The 18057-nt window shown below is 35.2% G+C and overlaps 1 long non-coding RNA gene across 1 annotated transcript in view; it reads left to right on the top strand.

Moving 5' to 3' along the window:
* Window positions 1-16316, top strand: part of LOC123387360 — an 84835-nt gene extending 68519 nt beyond the window's left edge. Inside the window, exon 4 of the long non-coding RNA XR_006601811.1 lies at window positions 14575-16316. This is a non-coding gene — a long non-coding RNA (uncharacterized LOC123387360). The remainder of the gene's footprint in view (window positions 1-14574) is intronic.
* Window positions 16317-18057: the final 1741 nt, after the last annotated feature.

The following is an 18057-nucleotide window of genomic DNA, read 5'->3' as shown; positions in this document are numbered from 1 at the left end:
TATAAATCTGTGTCTTAGACTAATTCGTTTTCATATTGTTTTGAATAACGACTGAGTTAAAATTTGCTATTGAACACTGTCAAGAACATTAATGAAAATCAACTTTGATTTTACTTCAGCAATTTAACAAAAACTAAAATTGACCTCATGAATTTTAAAAATTTATACAAAGAAACAAAATTAAAGTCAATTCTTCCTAAGAGCCTTTTTTGTTCTTCCCAAGAAGTTTGCCTTTTGAGAATGGGGAACCTTGAAACTGATGCTAAATAAATCACGTACAATTTATCTACTTTATTAGCAACTTGTATAGAAAAACTTGTGAAAAGAATTTAAGATCTAATTGAATACATTTTTGGCATGGAAAAACTGTAATTTCAATGACCTGCCTTTGTGACATAATGTGGATATAGTTCATAGGGACAGGAAGCTACACAGAGAGAGTGAGCTAATGAATTGGCTGAAATAAGCCCATCTGCAGGAAAATGGCACTCTCTCCTTAAAGTAGCAGTGAAAATTATTTCTGGAATATTATATCTACAAATTAGTGACCTCATTAAGTTACTAAAAGCTGTGAATATAACAACTTATTGTGTGGCTAAACCTAAAAATTACTCCAGAAATATCCCCTGAGTGAAATGATTAAGAAATACTGCTATTATAGATTATATAGATATATTACATATATACAAATACATGAACATAGAAGAAAGAAAGAAAGAGAGAGATTGAAATAGAGAGAGGGAGGGAGAGAGAGAGAGAGAAAGGGAATCTTTCTCTATTATAATGCCCTACCACTGTTAAAGTACTCTAGTATGCACCTTCTAAAAATCAGGACACTCTTCTACAGTACCATCATACAACTCTCCATTTAGGAAATCAACATTCCTATGATGTTATGTTTCAGTTCAGAGATGTCACTGTAATTTTCCCAGCCATCACAGAATGTGCCTTCTCCTTTTCTAGTCTAGCTGCTTGCCTAGGAAATAGTTGCTTGTGATTTTCATGTTTCATAAATCTTCAGTCTGAAAGTTGCTTAATCTGGCCTGTATTTTATATCCTTAACAATCTTGAACTTTTGCAAGTTTTCACATTATAAAATGATCCCTCACCTGGGTCTGGAGGATGTTTCCTCTTAACCAGACTCTGATTTCTCTGTGGTAAAATCATCATTGTGAAGAGAGCTATTTCAGTATTACACCAACATACTGTTCCTTAACAAAGCTTCAGCCACCAGCATTATTTTCCCAGTTACTAATGCCTAGAATTACTTCCTTATTTTGTTATTTTATTAAAGAAGAGTTTTCTTTTCTCCCTTATATATTTGTGTTAGTATGGACTCATGAGTTCCTGTTTTATGAAATGGGATATAATCTGATAGTTTTAATTAATTTGATGCCCAATTGTCCTAGATAATACTCAGTGACAGAACCATCAAGAAGGCTTTTATATACCTTGACATGTCTTTATCATTCTTTGAGCACATTTTCACTTTCTAATATAAGATATAAGTTATTCCTGGACAAGAAATCTTTTTAGTGAAGATGATATTCAGAAGCCAAAAATAATGGTAAGTGGCTATCAGTAAGCCTATATTCATTTGTGAATACACACACACACACACACACACCTGATTCTCATTATTTATAGCATAAAAATAGACTTTATTCTATGACATCATTGCAAGTTCCAAATTAGGGAACACTGAATCATTGTTCCTGTGGTTATAGGGTTAATTCCCTAGCAGCCTCTAGTCACATTTCCACCAACTGATCAATACATGACCACATTCTCTGCATGCTTCTGGTTGAAAACCTATTTTTAAATATATATTATTAATTCATTAACATATGACTCATGGTAACCGTGTAAGTCAAACCTGAATAAATTATCTAAAACGTGTATTTATTCCATAAGGCACATCATAGTTACCTCATACCAGGAACACTAGATGGAGGGGCACCTGACCAACTCTTGATTTTGGCTCAGGTCATGATCTCAGGGTTGTGAGGTCGAGCCCTGCTTTGGGTTTTATGCTGGGCATGCAGTCTGCTTAAGATTCTCTCTCTCCCTCTCTCTTTGACCCCTTTCTCTCCCTCTCTAAAGTAAAAATAAAATTATTAGTAAGTTAATTAAAACTTTTTAAAGAAATAACTAGACAGACCATCAGCACTTAATTAATTAGTAAGTTAATTAATTAAAACTTTTAAAAAGAGCTAGACAGACCTTCAGCACTATTTTGGGGGAGCCATGTTAAGCAACAAAATCTGCCCCCCCCCCATACAGAAATGTGAAAACCGTGGCACCAAGCAGACTGAAAAAACAAAATTTGTTCACACTATGGGAATTTAAATGATAAGCAGGACATTGCTTTGTTTGCCCTCAGTTGCCAACATGCAAGTTAGACAACTCTGATTTTTTTATAACTCTATTCATGTCTGCAATTAACTATGAAAAGAGTAGGTTGATTTGGGAGTTACAAATAAATTCTTGCAAGCAAATGAATCCTGAAACATGTAATCCATGAATAATTGGGATTAAGTTGTATATTTAAGAAGATGATTAGAGTTCATACCCCTATTTTCAATTTCAACTCCAAATCTCAAGGTTCAAACTGGCCTTTGTCCCTGCCATGTTTATGAATCCTTTGTTAGTGCATTATCTAAGTGTAAATCCAACTATTCACAATGTATTGACTTATTTACCCAATCAACAAACTTGACACAATGTAACCAAACTTCCAGTCACTCTGATCGCCTTCTCACCTAACCTGTCACTTCCTTCTTCTCTAGGACAGTAGGCACCTTACGAGAGAGCCAATGATTTTGAACAATGATGAAGAATGGATGGGAGATATGATAGTCTGTGCCAAACTGGTGTCAACTTCTCGTTTTCTTTCTGGGACAATAATTAACCTTCTCTGGGTGATGAAACACCCGGGGGAGATTTATTATGATTGATATCTTTGGAGTATCTCTCTTTAGATAGATGAGAGGAATTCAAAGAGAGACTTCAACTCAAAATAATCTCTATTCCAAAGGGCCATGTGTTAGGATACTGTGTCCTGAGCTCCTTCACTATCAACATAGTGTAGTTAATTTAGGTTAATGTTCCAAGAGAAAATCTCAGGAAAGTCCACTTATAGGCAATGAAAAGCAAGCAAAAGCAAACTAATACTAAAGAAGAGTCTATAATTGAAAGAAGAAACCATATTGTCAAAGTAACAAATTTGTGAGTCTTTGTTCAATTATAGTCCCAAATCTGTGTGCTTCTTGGGAAGGCAGAAAGCTACAGGATTCCTGGCTTGGTATGTCAGAGCACAGAGTTTGCAGCACAGTACAAATCTAGAGTTAAATGAAGAACATGGGGAGAAGGAAATCAGGTGAGGTAAATGCCAAAATCTGCATGTAATATTTATCCAAATCCTTTGCTGACCACTAAATTATATAAACATAGGGAGGGGTCAGGGGTGGTGGTGAGGGGGGAGGTGGTGGGGTTCGACAAAGAAAAAGCAGCTTCCAGAAACTAAAAAATCTCAGCAGAGATTTCAGTTACCATTATCTTTGAGGGACTCCAGTCTGGAGTTTGAGTCCATTCAAATTAACTGTATGCTGGAAGAAAATCACTCTTCAGAGACATTACAGACCCTGAACTTCTAAATACCTTGTTCAAAATATGCAAGATACACTGCACATCTATTGTTCAAAATCTGAAATTAAGGGGCATGTGGGTGGCACAGTCCATTGTACTCGACTCTTAGTTTTAGCTCAGGTCGTGATCTCAGGGTCATGAGATTGAGGACTACATTCGGCTCTAGGCTCAGTGTTGACTCTACTTGACATTCTGTCTACCTCTCCCTTAGCCCCTCCTGCGTGTGCCCTCTCTCTCTAAAATAAATATATAAATCTTTTTAAAATTTCAAATTAAAAATAAGCAAATGACATATCAACAAACAGGAAAATGACTCACACTCAAGAAAAAAAACAATACTTGAAGTAATTAAGATGTTGTATCTACTAGAAAAGGAATTCAAATAAACTATTATAAACACATTAAAATATGTAAAGAAAGCATACATATCTCAAAAAATAAAAATTAAAAACAAATGGGACTTTTCAATTTGAGAATTTTAATATTACTGTCAAAAATTCAGTAGATGGGCTTAACAACAGACTAGAAGAAAACATGTATGAAATCAAAGACAGATTGTTAGAAAATATCCTTTCTAAAGACAGCAATTAAAAGGACTACTCATGATGAACAAGTAGAATTTGCAATTAAAAACACAGTAGCTCTTACATTAACATACCCCAAGTGAAACACCTATAAATCTAAAAAAAAAAAGTATAAAAGCTACATGAGGAAAAATGTAAAACTCATGAGTGAAATCAAAAAACTAAAGAAATCTGAGAATATTCCATTTTCATATTTGAGAAGACTCAACACTGTCAAGATGTCAGTTCTTTCCAACTTGATATACAGACTAAACACAATCCTAATTCCAGCAAGATTTTTATGATTATTGACAAACTGATTCTTAAATTTGAATGAAGAGATAAAAGACCCAGAATAGCCAACACAACAGGGAAGGGGAAGAACACAACTGGAAGACTGACGCTACCCAACTTGAGACTTAATGTAAAGTGATAGTAACCAAGACAGTGTGGTGTTTGTAAACGAGTAAATAAATCAGCAGAACAGAAGAGAGAGCCCAGAAATAGATTCACACAAATATACTCAATTGACCCTTGACAACGAAGCAAGACAATGAAGTGAGATAAGTCTCTTTAACACAAATAGTGTTGAAACTGGACATCCACATGCAAAAAATGAATCTAGACCCAGATTTTACATCTCTGAGAAAAATTACCTCAAAATGGATCACAGACCAAAATATATAATACTAAAGTATAAAACTCAGAAAAAAAAGAAAGAAAGAAAGAAAAAAATCTAGATGATCTTGAGTTTGGTGATACATTTTTGTTACAATCTGAAATGAGTGATCCATGAAAAAATTAATATCTTGGAATTCAATAAAATTAAAAAGGTGTTCTCTGTGAAAGACACTGTTACACAGGGGAGCCTGGGTGGCTAAGTCGTCAAGCGTCAGCCTTTGGCTCACATCATGATCCCAGGGTCCAGGCTCCCTGCTTGGCAGGAGGTCTGGTTCTTTCTCTGCCTCCCACTCCCACTCCACCTGCTTATTTTCCCATTCTTGCTATCTCTCTCTCTCTCTGTCAAATAAATAAAATAAAATCTTAAAAAGAAAGACGCTGTTATGCAAATGAAAAGGCACGGACTGGTAGCAAATATGTGCAAATACCTATGGTGAAGAATGGTATCCAATATATATAAAGATTCCTAAAGATTAAAGATTCCTAAAATTCAATATTAAGAAATTAATAACTAATTAAAACTTGGATAAGATATGAATAGATCCCTCACGAAAGAAGATATACAGATAGCAAGTAGTCACTTGAAAAGATGTTCAGCATCTTAAGTTACCAGGGAATTGCTGATTAAACAATGAGACAGGCACCTGGGTGGCTCAGTTGGTTAAAAGCAGATAAAAGTACTTATTTACTATTTTAAAATGAAAATCTTTGACTTTTGATTTTGAATCGGGTCATGATGTGAGTTCAAGCTCCGTGTCAAACTCTGCGCTCCACAGGGAGCCTGCTTCAGATTCTCTCTTTCCCTCTGCCCATCCCCTCAACATGTACAGATACAAGCTCTCTCAAAACAGAGGAACAAGGGGTGCCTGGGTGGCTCAGTGGATTGAGCCGCTGCCTTCGGCTCAGGTCATGATCTCGGGGTCCTGGGATCGAGTCCCACATCGGGCTCTCTGCTCAGCGGGGAGCCTGCTTCCCTCTATCTCTCTCTCTGCCTGCTTCTCCGTCTGCTTGTGATCTCTCTCCGTCAAATAAATAAATAAAATCTTAAAAAAAAAAAAACAGAGGAACAAAACACTGAGTTACCACTCCACAGCTTTTTAGAGCACCAGACATCCAAGATGCTGACAGCACCAAATGCTGGTGGGGATAGAGATCACTAGGAACAAGACTGATTGTTGATGGGATGCAAAATCATATAGCTGCTTTGAAAGACAGTTTGACAGTTTCTTACAAAACTTAGCCTACAGTCAAACATGTGTACTTCATGGCATTTACCTAAATAAGCTGAAATCTTGCATACAGAACAAATCTGGAATACAAATATCCACACAAAATCTTACATAGGAATGTTTATAGCAGCTTCACTGATAATTGCTAAAACTTGGGAGCAACCAAGATGTCCTTCAGCAGGTAAATAAGCTGATGGAATATTGTTCAAGGCTAAACAGAAATGAGCTAACAAACCAGGATATGACATGGGGAAGACTTAAATACATACTGCTAAATAAAAAAAGCCAATCTGAGAGGTTTATGTGCTGTATGACATTCTGGAAAACATAAATCAGTGAAGGTAGTAAAAAAGCCCAATGGTGGCTAGGGGGTCAAAGGGAGGGACAGAGGGTAAAAATAGGCAGAAAATGTCATTTTTTTTAGGGCAAAGTGTCATATACGTTACTGTATCAGTGGATACATGTATTTCTGCATTTGTCAAAAGCAATAGAATTGACAATAGGAAGAAGGTAAATTAAGAACTTTAATAATAATGTAACAGTATTGGCCCATCATTTTAATAGTTGTATCTCACTAGTGCAAGATAGTAATAGTGGGAAATGACATACATGATGGGGTGAAGGGTATATAGAAACTCTCTGTACTTCCAGCTCCTATTTCAGTGAAATTAAAACTGCTTTAGGGGTGCCTGGGTGGCTCAGTCTGTTAAGTTTTTGATTCTTGATATCGACTCAGGTCATGGTCTCAGAGTTTTGAGACTGAGCCCCACATTGGGCTGTGCATGGGGCATGAGCCTGCTTGTGATTCTCTCTCTCTCTCCTCCTCTGCCTCAGTCCCTTCCCAGCTCTCTTTTAAATAAACAAACAAATAAATAAATAAAATGTAAGGAAAAAAAAATCTGTCATTTCCTGACTTGTTGATTTTAGCCATTCTGACTGGTGTGAGGTGATATCTCATTGTGGTTTTGATTTGTATTTCCCTGATGCCGAGTGATATGGAGCACTTTTTCATGTGTCTGTTGGCCATCTGGATGTCTTCTTTGCAGAAATGTCTGTTCATGTCCTCTGCCCATTTCTTGATTGGATTATTTGTTCTTTGGGTGTTGAGTTTGCTAAGTTCTTTATAGATTCTGGACACTAGTCCTTTATCTGATATGTCGTTTGCAAATATCTTCTCCCATTCTGTCAGTTGTCTTTTGATTTTGTTAACTGTTTCCTTTGCTGTGCAAAAGCTTTTGATCGTGATGAAATCCCAATAGTTCATTTTTTCCCTTGCTTCCCTTGCCTTTTGCGTTGCGGAGAAAGGGGAACCCTCCTACACTGTTGGTGGGAATGCAAGCTGGTGCAGCTACTCTGGAAAACAGCATGGAGGTTCCTCAAAATGTTGAAAATAGAACTGCCCTATGACCCAGCAATTGCACTATTGGGTATTTACCCTAAAGATACAAACATAGTGATCCAAAGGGGCATGTGCATCCGAATGTTTATAGCAGCAATGTCCACAATAGCCAAACTATGGAAAGAACCTAGATGTCCATCAACAGATGAATGGATAAAGAAGAAGTGGTATATATACACAATGGAATACTATGCAGCCATCAAAAGAAATGAAATCTTGCCATTTGCGACAACATGGATGGAACTAGAGCGTATCATGCTTAGTGAAATAAGTCAAGCAGAGAAAGACAACTATCATATGATCTCCCTGATATGAGGAAGTGGTGATGCAACATGGGGGCTTAAGTGGGTAGGAGAAGAATCAATGAAACAAGATGGGATTGGGAGGGAGACAAACCATAAGTGACTCTTAATCTCACAAAACAAACTGAGGGTTGCTGGGGGGAGGAGGTTTGGGAGAAGGGGGTGGGATTATGGACATTGGGGAGGGTATGTGCTTTGGTGAGTGCTGTGAAGTGTGTAAACCTGGTGATTCACAGACCTGTACCCCTGGGGATAAAAATATATGTTTATAAAAAATTAAAAAAAAAACCTGCTCTAAAAATATGGTCTATTAATAAAAATCATAAAATAAATAAAAATTCAAACATTTAAATCAGTGCTGTACGAATAAGTAGACTAAACTCTCAGAAGGCTGAGATTTTTTAGGCTAGGTGAAAAATCTAAACTCAAGTATATGCTTTTACTAAAGGAACATGTTAAATTGAAAAGCACAAAGACACTGGAACTAAACAGAAGCAAAATTATGCACTATGCATCTTGAATTGTAATTAAGCTTGAGTGACTAGAATAATTGTCTGAATGCAAGAACAAATAGAGAGTGGGACAAGGAATATTACCAAAGGGCAGAAGTGACAATTCATAATGATTACAGGCTCAATAGGTCAGAAAATTTAACATTTTTAACTACATATTCCCCCAAGTAATGGAAATAATGGAACTGCAAAATAGCTGAGGTATGATTTGGCAAAACTACCAGGCAAGTCCGTAATCATAATTGTGATCTTTAACACCACTCAGTAATTGACAGACCAACTACACAAAATAGAAATAGAGATATGGAAGACTTGAATATCACTATTGACTACTGTATCCCAAATGGTATTCCTAGAAAACTACATCCAGTACCTAGATAATACAAGTTCTTCTCTGAACACATGAAACATTTAACAGTGCAGACACTGAGCTGGGCCAGAAAACAAATGTCCTTCAATTTCAAAGGAGAGCACCCTTTCAGACTATGCCCTCTGACACAAACAGAAGCAAATTAGAATCAGTAAAATTAGATACCCGAGTAAGTCCTAAGTATTTAAAAATAACAACAACACTCACTTTTTAATAGCATATAGGTCAAAAAAGAAGAATTCATGGGTCAATTTAGGAAATTACAAGTGATTTTAAATAAATTATAATGAACATATTACATATCAATATTTGCAGAAGGCATTTATTATGCTTAGAGAGAAAAATATAGCTTTACACTCTTATGATAGAAAATAGGAGAGGGGTGCGCCTGGGTAGCTCAGTGGATTAAAAACTCTGTCTTCAGCTCAGGTCATGATCTCAGGGTGTTAGGATCAAGCCCCACATCAGGCTCTCTGTTTAGTGGGGAGCCTGCTTCCCCCACCCAGCCCCCGCCTGCCTCCCTGCCTACTTGTGATCTCTGTCTGTCAAATAAATAAAAATCTTTAAAAAAAAGAAAATGGGAAAAGCCCAAGATTAAGAATCTAAATGTTCACCTTATAAATCTAGAGAAGAGCAAATTAAATGGCAAGGATGGAGGAGGGAAATAATTCAGTAAGGAATCAATGATGTAGCAAATAAACAATAAATTCACAAAGCCAAAAGTTCAGAAGTTTGTCCTTTGAAACAATCAAGAAAATTGTAACAACCTCTAACAGTGACACCAAAAGAGAGGAACACAGATACAAAGAGAAAACAAACTGCTATAGTGAGAATGTAAAAAGGTCTTACCACTTAAATTCCAAGAATATAAAAAATATAACTATTATGAATATCTTCATTCCATTACTTTGTTGAGGTACAAAAATTATCCCCCAATTTCTCTCTCATTCTTAAGGCTTTCAGACAACTAATCTCATACCAAATGAACAACTCAACATAGAGGTCAAGCACTGTGTGAAGTTATCACAGAGGAAAGAACAAAGTAACACCTTACATACAATTAAAATCTGACTTAGGTTCACACTCACAACGCAGATAAAAATAATTATTTACTATTTTAAAGTGAAAATCTCAGAAATGAGGGGAGAATAAGTAAGAAAGTTAATAAGTGAAAAACACACTTCAGACATGAAAAATAAGTGGTAAGAAATACTAGGATGACTAAATCCACTTACTATTCCTAAAAGTAAGAAGTTAAAATTTTTCGTCCTAATTTTAAAAGTCACATGTGGTGTTCAGGACTGGGTGTTATAAGTAACTAATGAATCATTGAACACTGTATCAAAAATTAATGATGTCCTATATGTTGGCTAATTGAATAAAATAAAAATAAAAGGCTGAGTATTTTTTAAAAAATTAAATAAAGGTATAATATGAAATTTAAGCAAAACAAACCTGACGTTTAAAATAGTACAATGTACTAATTAAGTACGTCCCTTAATCATTTGTTCATGAAAAAGAAAAGATGCAAAGCAAAAATAGCAAACTGTAACTCTCAGGATTAGATAGGGAATAGGATAACAGGTCTGAAGAGGAGATCATATGAAGTAATTATTAATATCTTTATTTGCTTATTGATTATTTGGCAAACTCCTTCAAAGTAACACTGGCTAAAGCAGACAGAAGAAACATGAATTCACACTGTCTCTGTAGTTCCTAATCTGCACTGAGGCATGTTAAGACAATATAGTGAACTCCAAGGTCTAACACCATGTATTTTAAATATATGTCATGCATGCATAAAATGCAACTTTTGGAGACAAAAGTTGCACTTGGATGACACTAGAGAAGATAAAAATTTCTGTAGTGGATGCAAAATGTGTTAACCATTAAGGGATTATAGTAGAAGGAAGAACTTTTGTTTATCAACTATTAAGAGAGTGAAAAGTCAATCGATAAAGTGGAGAAGTAATATTCCCAATATTTGAGGAAACATGTATAAAGAGAATGTACAAGAGACTATGTATAAACACACACAACAAAAACTGCTGAGTTTTTTTTTTGATCATTTGATAAATGTCAGTTAAAACCACCATGATGTACTACCATAAATCCACCAGATTTGTGAAGATCTATAATAATGACAAAAATACTAAGTTTTAGAGAAAATATAGAGAATGGTAACTCTCTTATATTGCTGAAGACAGTGTAAGCTGGTACTTCTTTGAAAATATATTTTTGTGGTCTCTATAAAACCAGAAATGCATTCCATATGCTCTTGGATTTCTACTCCTGTAGTTATGCCTAAAAGAAAAGCACACAAAATTCCATCCAAAATATGTACTAGAATGTTCATTGTAATAGACGTATTTGTTTGTTTTTTGTTTCTTTTTTTTAAAGATTTTTTTGAGAGAGAGAGCAAGTGCATGAGCAGGGAGTGATGGCAGAGGAAGAGAGAGGAGAGAGAGAAAATCTCAAGCAGATGCCCCATGAGTGGGGAGCCAGCTGAACCCAGAGATCATGACCTAAGCTGAAATCAAGAGTTGGATACTTAACCAGCTGAGCCATCCAGGCGCCCTAGCAATAGCACTATTTGAAGTAGTCAAAGCCTTAGAAACTAATTTAAAAACGTTCAGCAATAAAACAGATAAATAAATGGTGCTATAGTCACACCGATTACATGGCATTAAGATGAAATATCTAAATCATATAACAGCATAGCTGAAACCCATAAATGTAATGAAACTGAATGAAAAGAGACCCAAACAAAATGTACACTGTTTATCTCATTCACATATAGTGCAAAAAACAAAAAAGAAAGAAAGAAAAGAAAAGAAGAAAAGAAAAGAAAAAAAGAAAAAGAAAAAGACAGGTATTTATTTTAGAAGTCAGGACTGTGGTTATCCATTCATGTATCAGTGACTGGAAGGGAACATGAAAGGTAATTAGGAGATATGGACAGTATTCTAGTATTCTTTTCATTTTGGTGATATTTATACAGATACAATCCATTTGTAAAAATTCATCCTAATTTCTCTGCTTTACCTCTTAACACTCACCACTTCTATCAAAGCAAACCATTTATAACTCAAACCAGATCAAGTCAATACCCTGCTTAAAACATATGTGTTGCTCATGATGTTTCTTTTGTCTGGATGATGTCACCTACACCTTCCTCTAAGTCTTACTCTTCCTAAAACTCAGTTCAATTGTCAACACCTCTGTGAATATCAAAGTGACCTTCCAGGTCCAGAGACAACCCCATGCTTCCCTCTGCTGTATCACATCGAATGGGAAAGTTTCAAGTCCCAGGTAAAAAAAAAGAATGGGTTCTCTCTCAGTGTAGTCACATCCATATCTTTAAAAAAGCAAAAATAGGTTTTATTCACACTTGTCAGTTCCTCAAGAGCTGCATTGGAATCTGATAGCAATTATTAACTTGGAAATATGACTATTGTTTTCTCTATTCTGCCAGAAAAGAGGATTCCCTAGTCTGCAGTCTTGCTTGCTTTCGCTGGTGATCTGCTTTCTTTAAACCCAGTCTGTCTGCCAGTGTCTCCATCATAACCGTAATGTTTCTGTGTCATTGGTGATTCACTGGGGATGACAGGCCCCAGCAATGTGATTTCTGATTTCTTTTAAATTTGAGCTAGGGGCTCTCTGATGTCACTAAGTTCACTTCTATGACAAAAATAATTTGTATCAACATAAAGAAACTTTAGCCGGTTTACCTCAAATTCCTCAGGGAGGAGGAAGCATTAATATATTTGAATAAGAGAACAAGGTTTCATTCATGAGTCCAAACTTGTTTCCATCTCTACCTGTTATTAAACAATTCAACAAATGCCTACTGATTGGCCAGTCCTGATAGAGGCAATGCTAATTTCTGAGACTGCAATCTTATACAAATAATAACGGTTTTGTGTTAAAAAAAAATTAGTTTTAATGGAGATGGCAGTTTAATCATTTAATAAACAAAAGAAACCAAATGTGGTGACTATTAAAAGACAAAATAAATGAAGCTATGAAGCCATTTAACGAGGTGTTTTACCTTATGAAATCAGTGCTGACTGGAAGGAAGCCAATTTCCTTCCCCAGTCTCTGCTGGTCACTTTCTTCTCATGCTTGGCTTAAGAATGGATCTCTCTAAGAAGACTTATTTGAGTAATTCTATTTCACTTTGAATGTTCCTTTACCCTGAGTATACTCAGGCACTTGTATAGTGATAGGATGTGCTTGCTTACATAAAACTTTTTAATGGTGGTTTAGCATACAAATTTTATGACCTCTACTAGTTTACCAACTTCGTGGAATATTCTGTTCATTTTGCTTCTCATAACAACTTGTGAGCTCCCATTCACACACAAGACTTTCCTAAGTGCTCATTTATAGTGCTTAATGAATCTACACTGAGTCAGGGAGATTAAAGTAGAAGAATGGAGGAATGCTTTACATGTAAAATGTCTTTAATTCTAGAAATAGAGCAGTAAAGTATTAGGGAGCTCATCCCCGGCAATTGTCACATGCAGACAGTCACTCTATTTCATTCATTCAGTTCCAAATTCACTCTGTGTGTTCCTGGCTAGGAGACAGTTCTCAGAGGTAGGCCAAGCTTTCTGAACCAGTATAAGGAATTTTAGGACATCTAAGTTATTCAGATTTTATGCTCCTAAGGAACACAATCTGCATATGTTAAATTAGCCAACAGGAAGTCTATTTGCTGGCCTATAAATGTCAGGGAAGCATACTGAAACAGATAAAAGGGAAGTAAGCATTTACATAGGTGATGTGAAGCTTAAATATCATCCCACAGATGAGAACAGTTTCCATCTACAGAGGAATTTAAAAAAGGGGTTTTACTTTCTTCAAGTTTTTTGAAGATCAAAATAATAAATGAAAAATGGTTGCTTCTCTTTTATGTTGCTCCATGTAATTCTCATTAAAAAAAAAAAAAGAATGATGCATGCATTTAACTGAAAGGCTATTATTTTGCACCCATAGGCCTTAATATCTCCATCTCTTGCATGATCATCTGCTGGGGAATGTCACCTGAAGCCTGGTGTTCTTGTTCAGTGTCTCATCAGCATGTGATGCCTCAGAGCCACGGTGTTAGCTGATTTAATTGCAGACTTTTGTTTGCTGCATATTTTAAAGGGGTCTTCCCATTAGGAATTCCCATCTGTACATTCAGAATAAAATTGTGAAATTTAAGAATGTAAGCTCAAGGATAGTGTTTTAAAATAGTTAATATTGAAATAGAATTATAAGAAAGAGTAGAAAACTCTTACTTTGGAATATGTCTTTATATCTTTTTATATCTTTATAATATATTTGATATGCCATGGAGGGGGCTTTCCAATGTTTGAGCTTTAAGAGCAGGAAAAATAAAGCTAGAGAAACAACTACCAGTATTAAGTACTCACAGATATCAAGAGTGGTATCACAACTATTTTCAGTACATTACCAAGTAGTCAAAAGTAAGCTACATGATGATAGGCCTTTCTGAAATTCTTTTTTGAAATACACTGAAGATTCTTATGAGACTGTGGAAGGTAGTATATGAAGATGGAATTGATGGGATATAGAAACATTCTTGTCACCTGTCACACAGGAACATGTGTGTTGCCCAAATGGTACAAGCTGATTAGCAGACAATCTAGTAGATTAGGAGAATTCATTAGTAGAATAAAATCTTTTAGTCTATCACTAATTAGTAAAATTAATTAGAAGAATTAGAGTTAGAATTAATTAGTAGAACAAGTCTCTCAAAGACAAACATATTCACAATAATGATCTGTGTATTTGGATTAAAGAGATTAATACAAATTTGGAAATAAAGCAATTGTCTTCTTTTTTTTCTTCCTCCACAGTTGGAAAAATGAAGAAATTCTGAGAGAAATACAGCCTCTGCTTACTCTCTAATCAGTATGAACACAAAAAGTATCAACCAGCTCCCTTGTTTCTGCCAAATTAGTTTCATTATGCCAGAAGATACAAGACTGATCACAGTATAGAAAGAATACGTGAACTATTTTTAAACATGTCTAAATATGTTGCAAAATGCTAGTGTGACGTTACAGTTAGGTTTCAAATGCTTTACTTGACCTTTCAACACCTTTCCATTGGTGCTAGAGAAAGTATTGCTTTCAGTTGGGTGGGAGAGCAGGGTTGGGAGAGCAGAAATAGTAAGATAGCAAAGGTTCTGGAAATCTTCATCTGTAGGCTGCCCGGAGTGCTGACCAAACTTTGTGTAGTACAGAACACCTCGTGCCCCTCAAGTGCATAAAGAAAACAAATAATAAGAGCGAATCCAGCTTTTAAAAATCTAGACAAAAAATAGTTTTCAATGCAATGTAAGATTTTTATGATCTTAGAAACTCTCTGCCAGAATTGTTTACTGTGGTATTTGTGAGAACTGAATACAAATTAGTATTTGTATTGAATACAAAATAGTTTTGCTGGTTTGGGATGCATCTTAACCAAATAACTATTAAACTTCCCCTTCCAGTGAAGATCTTTCCTCTTGTTATTAAATTTTAGAAAGCTCATGTTTTTCAATTTTAAAAGTCACTTTTTATTTTTGAATGAAGCTCCTAACTTGGCATTTAAAAAAAAAAAATGGTTTAAAAAGCCATGAGGGTCACTTGACAAATGCAAAGCCAAGTAAATCATTTACCATGATCAGAAAACTGACTGGGTCATGAAAAAGTATAAATTTTTATTTCCAAGTGAATTATTACCTACAGTGACTCTATTTAATTATATGAATTTTTATTTAAATATTGGAATTTCTATTAGTATACGGAACACAAACATGGAATTGCCAGATGTGTTCCATGTCCTGGAGGGCAAGCTCGAGATTCTATTGCCCACAACATGAACCCTGGAATAGCATAATTTTTATCCATTTATCTAGCAGACTTCCATTTCAGTGTTACTTCCTTCAAGGAAGGATTTTCATCTAAAATAGGCTTTAAAAATAAATAGATTAAGATATTAACAAATAGTCATTAAGCGTCAAATCTCAGGTAATTGTCGTGGATTCTATAACATAATATTATAATGAAGTCAAACATTAACATTTAAAATACTATCAAGTAGTCATCAGATTATTTCATTTGTGTCCAGAGACAGGGGCAGATTGGACAGAATTTTCCTCCTTTGTTATACTTAACAAAGATGACTCAGTGTGCTTCTTGTACACAGGGTTCTTGGTAACATTTTAACTCTTATCTTCAGGACCCTTTTCAAAAGAGTTCCTGGGGAAACAAGGGAATGTGGACTTCTCTGCAGTAAAAAAAGGCTCCTAGCCTGATGAAACTGCAAATAAATCCGGTTTGATGTTGATGACCTGTGTCCTTTTTGTGACTTCAATTGTTAACAGATAACATTAGCAATCCTGGTTTTAGAGTTTTCTGAATACTGTAAAAATGAACTAGGGCTTAGTTAGGACCTGGAAACCCAAATTTAAACGTACCAAAATTAATATACCAAATATTTCAGAGAAGTTTTTCAGAAATACTAATACCCTGAGTACAACATGGAGACTCTCCCCTCTTCCCTCTCTGTCCTCTCCTCATTGTTCCTGCTCTCTTTTTAAAATTCATTATGTGTTGGGGCGCCTGGGTGGCTCAGTGGGTTAAGCCGCTGCCTTCGGCTCAGGTCATGATCTCAGAGTCCTGGGATCGAGTCCCACATCGGGCTCTCTGCTCAGCAGGGAGCCTGCTTCCTCCTCTCTCTCTGCCTGCCTCTCTGCCTAACTTGTGATCTCTCTCTCTGTCAAATAAATAAATCTTAAAAAAAAAAATTCATTATGTGTTGCATGTAATAAAATGTATGAAGAACACAGAATTCTACAGCCTAATGACATGTACTCAAGTAAATGTGCAGTTAACTGAGACACTTAGGTCAAGAGGCTGAATGTAGCCAGTGTACCATAGCCCCTCTCAAACTCCATGTGATGGTACCTATATTTTGACATCTATTCTTTTGCATTTATTTAGAGCTTTAAGTTCTCTAAACACCACTGTTTAGTTTTTCATTTTATTTTATATAAATGAAGTCATAAGGGGTGTATACATGTGGGTCTGGCTTCTTACATTCAAATTTTTATCTGTGAGATCCATTTCTGTTGTTTGGAGCTGCAGTTGTTGATTTTTAATGATACATTGTATTCCATTCTGTTAATAAAATGCAGTTTATGTATGCATCCTGCTGCTAAGTGGGAATTTGGGTTGTTTCTACTTTTTGATTAATAGATAGAATGCAATTCTAAATGGTTTGGGATATATCTCTGACACGTAGATCAGTTTATCAACTTTTACCTTTCTTTATTTTTATGCTTATTTTTGAATGTCCTGTTGATTAAATCTTGGCCTATCCCCAGACCATAAGATATTCACCTATATTAACTTCTGGAATTTAATTATTTTGCATTTTACCTATTGATTTCTATTTTGATTGAATTTTGTGTGTGATGTAAGGTGAACACCAAGCTTTATTTTCTTCCACAAGGTTATGCAATTGATCTAGCACAATTTACTGAAAAGGACAATTCTTTCCCAATGTTTTATAATACCATTTTTTTCCCTTTAAATCATGTTCTGGGTTTCATCTAAACTCTCTTTTGAGTTCCACTAGTTTGTTTCTTTTTTTAGGACCCCAAATCCTACTTTAGCAAAAGTTAGGATATGTAGTAAAGCATATCTTCCTTATCTTCTATTTGCCCCATGTCTATCCTTGGCCTTCAAAGTTTCATATAAAGTTAAAGTCACTTGTCAAGTTCTACAATAAGACTGTAATACAGTTTGGAATGCTGTGATTACACTGGATATATGGAGTAACTTGGGGAGTATTTACATCTTTCTAGTATTGAATTGTATTCAATTTTGAGGTTTGTGTTGACCTTAAAAGTTTGTATTAAAGTTTTATTCTCTGTAATAGTCTATCAAACATTGGTATTACCTACTCATTTGTTCCCTTTATCCAGAGTTTCCTTTGAGGGAGAATTTGAAATTATGAATGTTTCTTACATAGTTACAGGAATATTAGGTTCTAAATTTTCTTCATGTAGCTTTGATAAGTTGTATTTTCCTAGAAGTTGTTGGTACATGGCCTATTTTTTTAAACTTATCAGCAGGAAGTTATTCATAATATTTTCTCATTTTTAAGTATGTGTAATAGGTAGTAACATATCTTTTAAATATTTTGATTTTAGTTTTGTTTCTCAATTGTCATTTTGAAAAATCAATTTTAATTGACTCGTCCATTCTTTGTTTTCAATATTGTTAACTGCCATCTTTAATTTTCTTTAATTTTTCAGTTTGCTTTCTTTCTCTATAAAATAGATATCT

This window comes from Mustela putorius, unplaced genomic scaffold (assembly GCF_011764305.1).
Source record: "Mustela putorius furo isolate JIRA1106 unplaced genomic scaffold, ASM1176430v1.1 tig00003853_pilon_pilon_pilon, whole genome shotgun sequence".
In the NCBI taxonomy this organism is placed as follows: domain Eukaryota; kingdom Metazoa; phylum Chordata; class Mammalia; order Carnivora; family Mustelidae; genus Mustela; species Mustela putorius.
The sequence above is the reverse complement of the archived record's forward strand: the minus strand, read 5'-3'. Positions and strand labels throughout refer to the sequence as shown.